This window comes from Falco cherrug, chromosome 3, assembly GCF_023634085.1.
Source record: "Falco cherrug isolate bFalChe1 chromosome 3, bFalChe1.pri, whole genome shotgun sequence".
Lineage (NCBI taxonomy): Eukaryota > Metazoa > Chordata > Aves > Falconiformes > Falconidae > Falco > Falco cherrug.
This window is the reverse complement of record NC_073699.1, coordinates 103,363,586-103,377,661: the sequence shown is the minus strand read 5'-3', so window position 1 is coordinate 103,377,661 and position 14,076 is coordinate 103,363,586. Positions and strand designations below refer to the sequence as shown.

At 44.2% G+C, this 14,076-nt stretch overlaps 1 long non-coding RNA gene across 3 annotated transcripts in view; it reads left to right on the top strand.

Annotated features, from left to right (window-relative positions):
* The window catches only part of LOC129735670 (uncharacterized), a 38,316-nt gene extending 24,783 nt beyond the window's left edge, over positions 1-13,533 (top strand). The window contains exons 1-3 of one of the 3 annotated variants that reach the window (XR_008731468.1): positions 491-1,131; positions 2,472-2,641; positions 4,073-13,533. This is a non-coding gene — a long non-coding RNA (uncharacterized LOC129735670). Of the gene's footprint in view, positions 1-490; positions 1,132-2,471 lie in introns of those variants that run through there. The other 2 variants (XR_008731467.1, XR_008731466.1) reach the window with 2 other exon arrangements.
* Positions 13,534-14,076: the final 543 nt, after the last annotated feature.

The window sequence follows — 14,076 nt, the reverse complement described above, 5'->3', positions numbered from 1 at the left end:
ATGGCAGTGATACCGGTGCCCAGCAGAGCTCCTTCTAGTTTACTATATTGATCTACTTAATATTTTTCCACATTATACATACCCAGCCTGAAAGTCTGCTTGGCTGGTGAATAGTCTCTCCATTACAGAAAATAATAAGCAAGTATCACTGACTGTATCCCCTGGTCCTTAGTGTTTGTCCGAATGGCTCTCACAGTTATCTCTCTGTCAGAAGTAAAAGATCCATTATCAGCTTTTACTCTTTTGTCTGGTTGCCCTGTGGGATTATTCGGATAGGTAAAAAGTGCAGAAACAAGTAAAAAATCTAGCTTATTGTGATGCAGAACAAGAGAATAAAGAAGTGAAAAAATGCAAAAAGTTAGGGTCTGTGTGACCTCTCCTCCTCCTAACACCACTGGGAACTGAGAGCACTCTGCACCTTGCAGGATGAGGTCCTGTGACAGAGCTTGCCTCTGCAATAATTTGTGTGAAAGCTGCCCACCCACACATCTCAAATCTGATCAAGTGCGAAATGCATCTTTCAAACAGAACAGTGTTTTACTGCAAATAGAAAAAGGTTCTTTCTTTGCAGATCGAATCACTGCTCAACTATGGGCAAAATTGTGAAATTTCTCAGTTTTAGACTGCAGCCTAATTTTTTACAGAGATGTTTCCGCTATTTTTGTAGCTATGGAAACAGCCTTTTGTTTCTTTAGAAATAGGCCAAGAATTAGGGGCCAGGCCACAAAATATTTTGTTTTATTACAAAACCACCAAAACGTGATTTCTCACCAGTTTAACTGGCAGTGAGAATATTCCACACAGCAGTACCATGTACTGTGCTCTCCTGGGGAAGCTCAGCAACAGTAACTTTGGCTGAGAGTTAGGTCTATTTTTGGAAGCTTCAAAAGTATCTAGGGAAAGTACTTTTCACTTTTATTCATATAAACAGTATCTCTATTTATTAAAAAAGTGAGAAATGGCTTCTCTTCAACTTCAAATGGCTTTGACAATAAAATTCTGCTTATATCAAGGTCTTGGGAGACACATGAAGCCTTCTGACAAATGGGGTGTTGGGATGATTAAGAGATGACTTGAAGACTCAGGAAGAGATGCTGCAGCCTCCTGCCCCTGGAGCACGGTGAAATAAAGGTGAGTTCACTCAGATCCTAGCTCTGTGTCGCCTACCTGTTTAATCTCTCATGTGCCTGCCTAGGGATGGACTACGGTGAACTTGTATAGCCTTTTCCATCTTAAATTACTAAAAGGCTAAGTAAACCTGCTGTGAGAAGAAGGAAGAACCTATGTAAATGTTTAGGTTCCTAAGTACAGGTTTAAATCTTATTGAAGTCCATAGAATTTAAAGTACGTGCTTAAATGTTTTGCTGAATAGGGATATGTTGCTGAATCGTGGCCAAGACTTCTGAAGTTGACATACTGTTCCTCATGAAATTACTGATGTGCTCAGTATCAACCCTGCACTTAAATGCATTGTTAAAGGGGAACAGGCTTTTGCAGGGCTTCTGTTTGTTCTCTACAAGAGCATCTGGCTGATCAGGGATTCAGAATAAAGTTGATGAGTAAAACTGATAGAAAATAAAAAGCCTAACCAGAGCAGGAAATTGTGGGATGAGCCAGGGCAAGAATTTTCTAGACAACTAAGCTGCTATTGACAACTTAGAGTTGTTCAGTACACTCTGCTGTGCTGTTTCCTCTCGTTTGGAAATTTGTTTTCCAGCAAACAAAAAAGAGATCAGGAATTTTATTGGAAATGTATCATCTTCATTGTTATAAATCAGGGGTCCTCAAACTACAGCCTGTGGGCTGGATACAGCCCCCCAGGGTCCTCAATCCGGCCCCCGGTATTTACAGAACCCTCCCGCCTCCCCACCAGGGGTTGGGGGGGGAAACCAAGCAGCCACAGATGACTGCCTGCCACCTCATCTGCACGCCGGCCCCCTGTTTAAAAGGTTTGAGGACCCCTGTTATACATTGTCTGATTTCCTTCCATTTGTGTCCGTCACCTGAGGATATGCCCAAATGTTTACATCGGCAGCAGGCTAAAACTCATGGTGTGAACAGGAAACAAAGGAGTTTAACACTGTCTGTCACTGCATAATAATTTCCAGTACCCTTTTCTAACTTTCTTTTTCTGTCTTCCACCACTTTGCAACAAACCCTCCGGTCCAGCCATGTGTCAAACCTGCAATGTACCCTGATGCTCCTGCAGCAAACTGCGGGTCAGCGTATCTGTTTGCAGTTAAGCATATATATGCTGACAGGATTTGCTGGTTGTGGCTGGAGTGATCAGCAGTGATGAGATTAAACCAAAATTTTTGAACAAAACATCGATGAGACTTTAGACATCAAAGATAGTCTTAAACAACTGCCTCTGAACTTCAAAGAAGATCAGGTTTAGGTTCAAACATTGCACCCTATAGCTGTTCAAATGAAAATCCACAGTGAGGTTTGTGCCTGTCGTTCCTTATCAGAAACACGAGCCTCAACAGTGTGGCAGCATGCCTTCCCCTTCTGTGGCACGGCATTATCCTTTGCCCTCGGTTTCTCTCCTTCTTGGCATTGGTGGCTTCCTGGAGGTCAGACACCAAGAAAAAATTGTTGGGCGTCGATTTCTGAATCCCAGCCATTCTTACGTGTGCAGGTAAGTAGAGAGCAAACCCCCAAGTTAAAGCATTAAGTAAACAACACACTGAGGAGCGCTGGGGGGTTGCTGCTGCCGGCCGCCCTGCTCCTGCCGAGTGCCACCGCAGCCACCGCTGCCACGGTCCCCACTCGCCCCCTGGCCCGCAGTGCTTCTGAAAAAGAGGAATGGGAAAAATGCTCTTCAAATGACGGCAAGCCAAGCCGTTGTCCGCTGGGTAAAACATGAGGCTCCATCTGATCCCTCTTTTCATTGCGCCCAGCTCTGTGCTAGAGTGCTTTTTGTTGCTTTCAGTAGCTTTCCTTTGCCAACAAATAACAGGCGTTAAGGATAGAAAACAATAAAATTACGTGAGGAGAGAACAACAATCAGTACACAAAGATAAACATCAGCAATAAGCACTTTCAGCTGCCAGCCCTACAACATGTATAAATACAGAGGGGTGGGGGGAGGGGAGGGAACAGCAGCAGTGAGTGCAGATCCAAGGGACGGTGTTCAGGCTCCTGGCAGGGCCTGGGGAAAGCCCACATGGTTCAAGAGTACTGGAACTACAAATAGTTTAGGCAGGAGAGCCCACCGCTCCCAAATGCCACATGACTGCATGTCCCCTTGGCTTCCTGCAGCTGAAAATTGAGCTGTAGGGTTAATGTGGTGTGTCCAACAGCCAGGAAGCAAAGGTGGCATACGTGCCAGAAAACTGACCCTCTGAGAGCAAAAGAGGAAAAAAAGATATTTTTTTCCTTTCTTTATGATATTGAAGTTTAGTCTACAAATAGAATAGCATGGTTTGTGTTTATAGGGGAAGAGGAGCTTTGCTAGGTACTTGCTAGAGACGTTTTTCACTGTCTAGTATTCATTTCTAGATGGCAGGTCTCAGCTTTGCCATTCTCCTCCCAGTCTCAATGCTGCCCAGCCCAAATCGCAAGTTGCTATTATTTTGTGAAGGACAACTTTGAATCTGGTTAAAAGAATGTCACCTCTTGCCACAGACTGCTTGGAGGAAAGCAGAGCTTTCTGCCTGGCGCTGCTTTGAGTCCTGGGGTGTCGGAGGTGGTCCAGCAGGGGGGACCGTGATGGGCTGGGTGCAGGTGAATGGTGAGGGGCACACGCCGTGTTCGGTTTCCCAAGTGGCTCTGTGGCTGGCAGCCAGGTGGCCCCTGCAGCCAGAAGCAGAGCCTCTGCACTACTTCTACATTCTCCTTTTCTTTTTTTCTCTTACCTGCTGACATTAAAACTGCAGACCGTTTCAGCTGAACTTTACACACATAGGAAGTGCGGCTGGCAACAGATATTCTCTGGGGTACAAAACCCTACAAACAACTGCTCTCAGAAGTAAAAGTTTTAAAACACTGGTGTTTTAACTGCTTCCCTGCTAGTAAAACCGATGGGCATTCAGTTTCTAATACCACTCTCCCCTCCTTTCTTCCAAAGTTTCAGCCCAGGCGCCATGCTACCATTTTGCAGCTGCCAAAGACCATTTTGAACTGCTGAATTTATTAAAAGGATTAAGTGAAGTAGCTACTACAATGAGAAGCCATTTGACTTAGTGTCCAAGGAGCTCCTTTCCAGGCAGATACAGGCTTGGTGTCAGTGGAGGGGCACTGTGGCTGCACAAGTCAGGTGTGCTCAGCCACGAGGACCACTGCAGGTGGGGTGGGGCAGACACGGAGATCCTATTGCCCTCAAACACACCAAATAGGTATTTCCTATTTTCCCAACATCTGTGAAACTCAGAGGAAAAACTGATGAACCATCATCCATGTGACAGGGGATTTGTCATGTGCAGACTGTGACTTTAGGTACAACTTGCATGGAACAACAGGAGGGTTTCATCTGATTCAAGGAATCACGTGCTATGGAAAAGCATTACAGATTCCCCAAGTCAGAGCCATCCTCCCCCATCTCAGATTGTTGCTTTGATAAAGAGGGATGGATACAAACCTTGGAACAAACAAAACCTACTATTTACTTTAAGGAATACTAATATGAAATGGATAAAATACCTCCTGATTATATTCAAGGACTGTCATAATGAGAAAATATTTTCAGCTTTGATTAAATAGAAATGGTGCTTTTCAGTGCTTGAGGCAGACACAAGTAAGCTTGCACAGCAGCAAATCGGATAGCAGTTTTAAAATACCTTAAATGTGGTCATTGTTGTCTGTAGAGCTCCTTTGAATATGTTTCTTTATGTCTGAAATGAGGCTTTTATAGATTTTTTCTTTTTTTCCTATTGTTTTTCCAATTTTTACCAATTCTATTTTCAAGCAGAGAGCTCGGAGAAGTGACTTGTTTAGAGTCACATAATAGATTAGTGGCAGAGATGTAGAAAAAACATCCCAGTCCACTGATCTCCAGGCCTAAACCACCTTTCTTGGTCACTCCTTGGTGGTGTTACAGCCTCCTAGCTTGTGCATTTTGCCTGTTTTTCTCCAACGCTTTGTACTAACGTTACACTAAGCACTGAGGAACAAAACCAGAAGTTACTTCACATATTGATTTGTCTTTTTAAACTTGAAATTGCTTTAGTCAACTCTTCAGAATGTCTATTGTTTCTTTCTTAGCCTACTGACGAGATTTTTCATCTAATCCAGTCCCCCAGTTTTAGCAGAAGCCAGTGGCAAAAGCAATACCAATGTTAAATGGATTGTTATAAACTGCAGGATGCAGTTCTATTCCTGCACAAAAAACTGCCCATCACTTAACCTCTCTGTGGCTGCCTGGTGTAGCACAGCAACACCTGAACTAGCTTTAAATTAGCTAGGTGTGACAGCATTAGCACTTGAACTGCAACAGCACGGGGCTCAGCACCGGCTGGGAAGATTATGTTCAGTATTGCATGGAGCTCTCAATACTTGCAGTGAAAGAAACAGCAAAGTAGTATCTCCATGTTATAAAACACTGTCCTCAAAATCTCATTGTACTTAGTTCTGCTAGACAAAACTGCTGGATGCATACATCGCATTCGTTTCCTTTTTGCATCTGGAAATGGTGAAGTTAGTACAGTGACAAACTGGCCGTGAAACCGATAGTCTGGGGCTGCAGAAAGCCAGCATGCACCGCCCTTTCTTTCAGGTCATAATTAGTATGAGACTCTAGGACAAGCCCGTACTGAGTAATGCACATGTGAGGATGCTGAAAATACTCAGCTCTGCCTCGTCCTTTGCTCTGCACCCATGTTGAGCGTCACTCAGCTTAACCATACGGAGCCCAACCCAAAGCCCTTTATTGCCAGGCAGCAGGAATGACCCCCACACAAGGAATCTCATCAAAATTTTCAAGCATCAGATTAACATTCAGTTTGATGCTCCCTTAGCTGTATTTTGCATTTTTTTCTTTTCTTTAGGGAGAGGCAGGATGTCCACAAGTAGGCTTAGTCCACCTTCAAGAATCAAAGAGAAACCAGCACAAGGTTTAGCAACCACCTCAAGAAGAAAGACCAACAGTAGCCCATGTTTGATAGTCTCCTTGCACACTCTAATATGTCTTCTATAGCATATCAGGATGATTAATGAAATCTAAGCATGGCTGGCTGTCAATAGACCATTTGTAAACAAGTTAACAATAGCTTCAGTTTTCCCAAGTGAACTTTTAAATAAATGACTCCTCCTTTCAGTGAAATAAGTAAATAAACAAACCGAGCTGACAATAGGCATCTTTTTGAAACACAGGATGGAAAAGAGGATTACATTTTTGTCAGATACACTCTTTGCCACTGGGAGGGAAAGCAGAATCTCTCTTTCTCTCTGCCAAAATACCCTGTTTAAATGCTGCTGAGATGCATGATTTAACAAAGTTGTTTCATCCCCATCAGGGAAAACTCTTATCTGTACTGGAGGTCATAGTAACTCCTTGAAAAGAAAATAGACATAATGTTTTCAAGCTGTGAGAAAACACATCTAGTAATTTTTTACTGGCTCATCAAGACAGTTTAATACTGAGGTGATAATGAAATGACCTCATAACTCTTGCTCTTGGGTTATGACAGGCCAGTCTGGTAAATTGAATAGTTCTGCTATCACATGGGAAACAAGTCCTGCTTTATATTAGCTGGAAAGAAACACTATTATTAGTGTTCAAAGTAGCTGCAGTTCTACAGCAAGCAGCATATCTCCAGCCATAATGCTTTCCAGCAGAAGACGCAGCCTTGGTGAGTCCTTCCCTCTGGCCTTCTAGGTGGTCTTTCCTACAGCGCTAACGATAGGTCTGTCAGGGTGATTTATGGCGTTTGTCCATGCCTCTGCGTTCTTTGCTCCTCAGCTTTGGGTCAGCTCTGCTCTCCAGCGCTCTGTGGTTGTTCTTCACACATATTCAATAATCGCACAGACCAAGACTTTGTTTTTCTACATTTGTGTTTTCTTTCATTCTGCCTGTCTGAGAGTTTTCAGTAACACTCACCGCCACAGGATTCTGCTTTTATTTCATCTCTCAGCAAAGCTTGAGCTAATCTGCTGCCACCAACGGTCCTCTCTGCTGCCTCGTAATTACAAGCGTGCACGCAAACACAAACTAGAAGTATACAGTCACATTACTGCTAGTTCTGGGTCCTTGTACCTCTCATGCTTGATCCACATCCCATTAAAAATCAGTAGCAAGTTCACCATAAATGTCAACAGGAGTTTTAACAAGCCCACTTTATCTAATGCGGGGATGGACTGAATTCTCCTGTGCGGCACACAGAAGGAAATACTACAGCACATAAAGCCCACTTCCATGCTTCTCCTTGCATGCAGTCACACTAACGTGAAGTGTTGGTTACCAGTTTTTGAGAGAAAAACACTGAGCAGGGCTGTGGCAGGAAGAAACTCTCTGCTCTGCATTCCTGGGGCACTTTGGTCACCTCATCAGAGCGCAAGCGAAATGCCTCCGGGATTGAGGTTGCACACTGTTCCAGAAGGCAGGAGCAGCAGCAAGTAAAACGTGTGACAGAGCCTGAGACTCCTCGGGATGACGACCTCCTCAGGTACTTGTCTCGCTAATAATAAATCACACATCACTTGCTGCATAGATGCCAAATAGGGCACCACCCATTCTTTTCTATTTAGCAACTGTTTCTATACAGTGCTGATTTACCTGATCACAGTTCCAACAACCAAAGCATCTCTGAGATCAATACTTTTAATAGGATCGGTAAAATTTTGGAGGTCTACCTAAGGTGTTCTGAAGTATTTCCATTGAAAAATATATAAAAATATGAATTCCAGTGAAGGAACAGGCAGATAAAAGAAACTCAGACCACTGTGTTAGTTTTAATTAAATGGGAGGAAGAAAGGGCTGTTGTATGTGTTTTACACACATGGGATAAAACCCTACAGCTTTTCTGTACGTAAAAATTCATCTCAGGCCAATGTGAGTTTTGCCTTAGTTGCAGAATCAAGCCCATATTTACATTTCTTTGCATGCCTGAGCCTATATTTCATGATTAAATAAAGTTCCACTGATTATGAAGAATGGAAGCTCTGTCCAAGTCGGAAGCTTCCAGTCCCCAGTGGTTTACCCAGACTGTGGTTTGTCCCCATCGTTTTAGAAGAGTAATCATTTTGAAAAGCAGCAACCATGAAAACAAGCAAATGAAAAAACAAACAAACAAAAATTAGACGAGGATGCAACTTTCACAGTGTTTTATCAAAGATGTTTCACCACCGCCTGAGAGTCATGGTCTGCAAGAAATGACACCGAAGTTGCCAGTGGAGCACAAAGCGCAGCTCATCAAATTATGAGCTAAAATTTCCAGGAAGTGTCTGTGATTTGTTTCATATTTTAACTTGGGCTGCAGGAGAGACAGCAGGAAGTTTAGTTAATTTGAACAGGAGAAAGCTATTTCTTATCAGTAAAAAACCTAGAAGATACTGTATTTTCTAAAATTTTTGAGATGTCATAAGACACAAGGAACAAACTGAGGTAAGGCATCTCTTGCAGTGGGAGTGTGATAGGGGTAAATGTAGCTGGCTGAGGTAACCCAATGTGAAACGTTGATTTGGGACCCCAAAGCTGATGGGATTTTTCTCTTAGTCTGGGCTTGACTGACAACAGACACCAGAACTTTTCGCTGAGAGATCCCACCTCAGTTTGTGCCTTTTCCTTACATAATCACATTCTTGTCCTAGAGCCGGGAGATGTCAATCCTTCCCTCCTACGAGGTCTAGCTGTGCCAGAGACCCTGGATAGTCTTCCTACAGCTGGGAACCAGAGACACTCCCTCATCCCAACACTCTCTGCATCTCATAATAAACATTTCCTGGCTGGACCCAGGAAGACGACAGGAGAAGCAGGGGGTTCTCCTGTGGAGGACTAGCCAGGTCTGAGCCTGATTGCTAGTGGCTAGAGGAACATTATAAGGGGCACTAAGTTTTTTTGTAGACCTGCTCAGGTGCCACATTAAACCTTAAGCCCTAACTTCAGTTTTCTTCCATTTGGGCTCAATTAGGGAGTGCAGTTGCTCTCAAGTGGGGGTAGCAGGCTGAAAAATCAAGGACATTTATCTCAGAATTTTCATATAGTTTTCTGTTCAGGAGACGCAACAGATTTGGAAGCCCCGAAGGGTTGACCTCGCTGAAACAATGTGCTTGAGCATTGCTGTGACCCTGTATTTACTAAGCTTTGCTAGCATTTTGGAGGTGAGAGTGTCTCTTGGCACTGCTGGAATGAGAGACTTCTGCAGGATGGTGGGAAGAAGCACAACAAGGAGGCAACATCCTCTCCCTAGCAGGGATCACCAGGAACAGCATCATTTTGGTTTACAGAAGTCTTTTGGAATATATGGGGGGTGGTGGCGGTTTCTAGCTGACAATGTCAGTCATCCAGCTCAGATGCTGACCTTGAACATCAGGAATGGCAGATCACTGCTTTGATCCTGTGATCGAGGCTTTGGATAAGCTCCTTCTAAAAACACCCCCAGAGAGACAGAAACTGAATAAAGCTACTGGGTTGAGTAGCACTTACTGTGCTACCTAGAAGCCCTAAACTCTAAACAGTGATGGACTGCGGAGTAACATTACTTGACCTTAAACTTTATGCCCCTGTCTTTTGGAAATCTCCTTTGCTTAAATAATAATAGTTCGGTTGGGGGAGCTCACACGATTTAAAAACCTACCTAAATACAAGTGACATCAAGCTGTCACAGAAAGTGATGGAGTACAGTGGCAGGGGACAGGATTTTCTCTAGCAAAGTGTTAAAATGGCTGAAACACCTGAGTGACATCTGTTCTGCTGCCAGTGAACCGGTGTGGGAAGTACTTGATGGTCCCACAGCCTTAGCAATGCATATAGCCAAACCTGCCTGCTGGGAGGGAGCAAAGGGGGCATCAACGAAGAGGGCAGGAAAGCTGTGCTGGTCCCTTCCAGCAGCCACCACCGTGGGAACACCTGGCTCCAAGCAGGGTTTGGGCAGGGTAATGTGAGGTAAAGGTGAGAGCAGGAATGAAGAGCAGCCTACAGCAAAGGCTTGGAAGGTGCAAGAGATCAGGGGATGGTTTGGGAGAGACAGACTGAAAATGTATATGGATGGTCCAGCCGGATTTGTCCACATGGAGGGGTTCAATCACATATCTCTAGTGAGACTGCTGAAGCTGCAGGCCCTTTTCTGCACACCTCTCAGGCACTGCAGTCCAGACAGCACACGGCGCTGCTTGTTTCCTTTTAGCCGGCTGCTGCTGTGAGACGCTATGCCACCCCAGTGAGACCCACGCTGCTGAGCTCTGGGCTGCGTGCCTCGCTAGTGGCGTGTGAGGTCTTACACCAGCACCAGAGCTGTTCCACCCCGGCAGGCTGGACCCACACAGGTGACGTACCGCTTCCAAGCCCCAGTGATGTCACTGGGCAGACTAAAAGCAGAATGTGGTTTGCAAGCATGGGACCTGCTCGCTTTCCCTGTACATCAACATGAAAACTACCATCAACTCGTATTTGCAGTATCTGAACCGTAACAACCTGCTGAACTCTGTATAATCAGCTCATGGCAATGAAAGTCTTGTTCAGCACATCTGGAAAACACTTCACTGGAGCAGTTTGGTAGCACTCCATAATCTCATTGAGCCCGATTCCCTACGTTTGCTCCTGTGGTCAGTTGGAAAACACTGAATGTGGGGAAAAAGGCACTTTTTTCTTTTCTTGTGCCTAACGTACCATTGCATTTAACTTATCACCTTATTTTAAGGAGAACCGTGCTCCAGATGAGATTGGCGCTTGGGACTCTAAGTCCCCACTTAGGGCTGGAGGAGCTTCTTATAACTACCATGGAGGCTAAATTACCTGCTGTTTTCAGAGAAGCAGGTGCCTGCAAGCACTCCTCTGTGCACAAGAGAGAGAGGTTACTGAGAGGACAAGTAATAATAATGGAACTACTTGTGGGCTGCATCTGGCATATGGAGTCATATGAAGTTTTTTGTTCTGCACCTTTCTGATTTCCAGGCAGCAATAGCATTTTCTTCTCTACAAGCAAATAATAGTAACAAAACAAATAAACAAACAAAATTTAAAAGTTTTCTATACAATACAGATGTTATTTTTCTGCTTATAGAACAGATACAGCTCTGTTTGTGTGGAGCGTAGCAGGTCATGAGTAAACAAGCTGCATGAGTCACAGAAGTGCTGTCTATCATGGCCTGAGAGAAAGCTGCCAAGTGTTTATCTTCCTTCAAGTGACACTACTCTCCAAGAACCAACTGAAAAACATACAATACTTAGAGTGGAGTGAGGGAAGAAAATGCATTTGCTATTTGAAGAAAGTAGTTTAGACTGGCTGTGAAAGGTGTCCAAATGAAAGGGAGCTTGTAATGAGTTATCAGGTTTCCATTGAGCTCTTAACACTCTGAAAAAATGTTTGAGGATGCACAGGGCTATGGCTATGCAAGACATTCGCTATGGAAGAATTTTAAGCCTCCTGGAATACCAAAATCTCATTGGGAACTAAAAGTCCCAGTGTCCAAGTTCCTTGTTGTGGTGCCTGCTTTGGGCTGGGTAGTAGAGAATAATTTACAGTCCATTCCAAAACTGCTGAGTCTAGACCATGACTTAAGGGGAGTCTGTGTGGAAACACTAGCCAGCCCTGGCTGTGTTCCTATTCGGGATGGAAGAAAGGAAAGCTGTACGAATCCAAGAGACTGAATAAAGGTTTCCCTCTAACGTGCATTTTTGCAGTGTGTCAAGGGTCTGAGTGACTCATACCATTCAGCGTTTGCCATACCAGCAGATAAGCCAGGCTGTTTGCACCAAGACCTTAAACGTGAACGGCAGGGGTCCTACACCCTGTCTGCATCTGGCATGAGCATTGCCATAGGTCAGAAAACACTGAACTGAGCCTGATCACACTGAACACTGAATGGCTCCAGCTGTGGCCATGAGCAAGTCTACCCGCTCACTGAAGTTTCCTGGAATAAATGCTGGTTGAGAAAGCAACTGTGCTTTCAGAAATACTTGATCTTCTTTGTTATGCTTTGCTTTTTATGGTTTTGTTAATGGTCAGAGGAACAATTAAATAAGATCAGAAATGTAAGGTTAAGTGAGGATGTGAAAAGAAGGAGGCTCCAGCAGAGGAGGAGGGGAGTATTGATTTCTGTGGCTTGTCACAATGTGAGGAGGGGTCACAATGAGTCACCTTGTTGTCTATGGACCATAATGAGTGCAACGGGAAAACAACCCTGGGAGAATACCCCAGGAGTCAATAAGAAAAAAGAGGAGACATTAAGATCAAAGGCAAGGATGGTACCAAAGTAGAGATGGAAAGAACGGATGTGGAAACATGAGAAGTAAAGAAGAAAGGGGAAAAATGAAGTGGCAGCACTGCAGAAGCAGTAAACTAAGGACAGGATTTTCAAAAGCGCCTCACTGTCCTAAAAAATTGTAATTACTTTCCCACTGATGCTGGCAACAAAAGTAGAGGTGGCAGAGTCAGGCTAGCAATGAGCACTTTAAAAAAAAAATCTCACCTTACAATTACATTGCTTTCTTACAACTGCTGCTGCAACAATGACGTCAAGTAATACTCATGGCTACTATATTACAGCCAGTGCCCACTTAGATGTTCTGGAAAACTTCAGATGTCTGTGGCGTTAAGACACCCAGCAGCAATTACAAGGCAGGAACTTTCTGAGGCCCTCAGAGGCTGGTTAGAAAACTCACTTGTTTTAAATAATGTAAAAATATACATTATTGTGGAGCTTAGAAAAATCTGTTTCTCAGAATAATTAAAATGAGATCACTAAAAGTCAAATTGCATTTCCAAACAGCTTAGGCTTCTATGTGCTCTTTCATTATTCTGGTTTCCAAAGTGCAGCACTCGGGAAAAGTGCCGAGGTTGTGTCTCCACGGACTGGGCTTCTCCCTGTTTATCAGAGGCGGATCAGAGAGCAGGGAGTGGCACCGCGTGTCCCAGCGCTGCCCTGCCAGCGAGCCCCAGCCCTGACCTGGAGGGACCATCGCTGGGCGTGAGAAGGCAGCTCAGGCTCCACACCTTCGAGACCTTTCGCATCTTTGCTGAGCCTAATAAGAAAGAAGCCAGTACTGCTGGTGATGTTTGTGATGCGTCCTTTTATCCACAGGAGACTATTGCTGTTCATTTCGTTTCACATTCTGCATTGGTGATTGAATAAATAGCTAATGGCAATTCTTTTGGTCACTACTACCTCGAACTGGGTTCGTCCCAGTGGTTTAGCATCTCACTTTTTATCTCTGAACTCAAACATGCAGCAAGGGATTTAGGGTCCTAAGACATAATTCATTTGCATTTCCACAGGGATCAAATTTGAAGTCTAACAGATGAAATATTTACCGCTTGGACACATTGGAAAGCTCAGATCTTTATGCTTATTAGTTCAGAGTGCAATAATTATTAGCTAGAGAGAAGGCTATCTCTGCAATCAAAAAGAAAACTAAATAAAACCCACCTACACAGATTTCTCACACTGGGCTCCGGGCATGACTCACTGGTTATGTATTAGGCGCTGTGGGTGGGTACTCTAATTTGTATGTGTTCCATTGTTTAGATGTGTTTTGTACAGGCTAATTCTGATTTTTTGTTTTGGCAAAATCTCACACAAAAAAAAACCAAACCCACCACCCTCCTGGGTCACAGCCATGAAACGCAGCCGCGTGAGCTCGCCTGCCTCCCTTGGGGTGGGCTGCGCCGGGAGAGGGGTCAGCGCTCGTGGGGGCTGCCGGGAGCAGGCGCCCCGCCAGCAGCCACAGCCACTACCTGCCCACCGACGAGCTTTTGCAACGTCATACCTGCTGCGCGGAGAATCATTTTGCGTGCTTTCCGGGCCACTTTTTCAAGACCAGAAAATATTTTTTTGTGCTTTAAAGCATTCACGGGAGAAATAACTTGTCCTGTAGTTTGCAATGCATTTCTGAGCTCAGTCTAACACACCAACGGACAAGAACATATCAAAAGCTAAATGGAGAAGACTTTTAACACTGAAGAAAAAGAGCAACCTTCC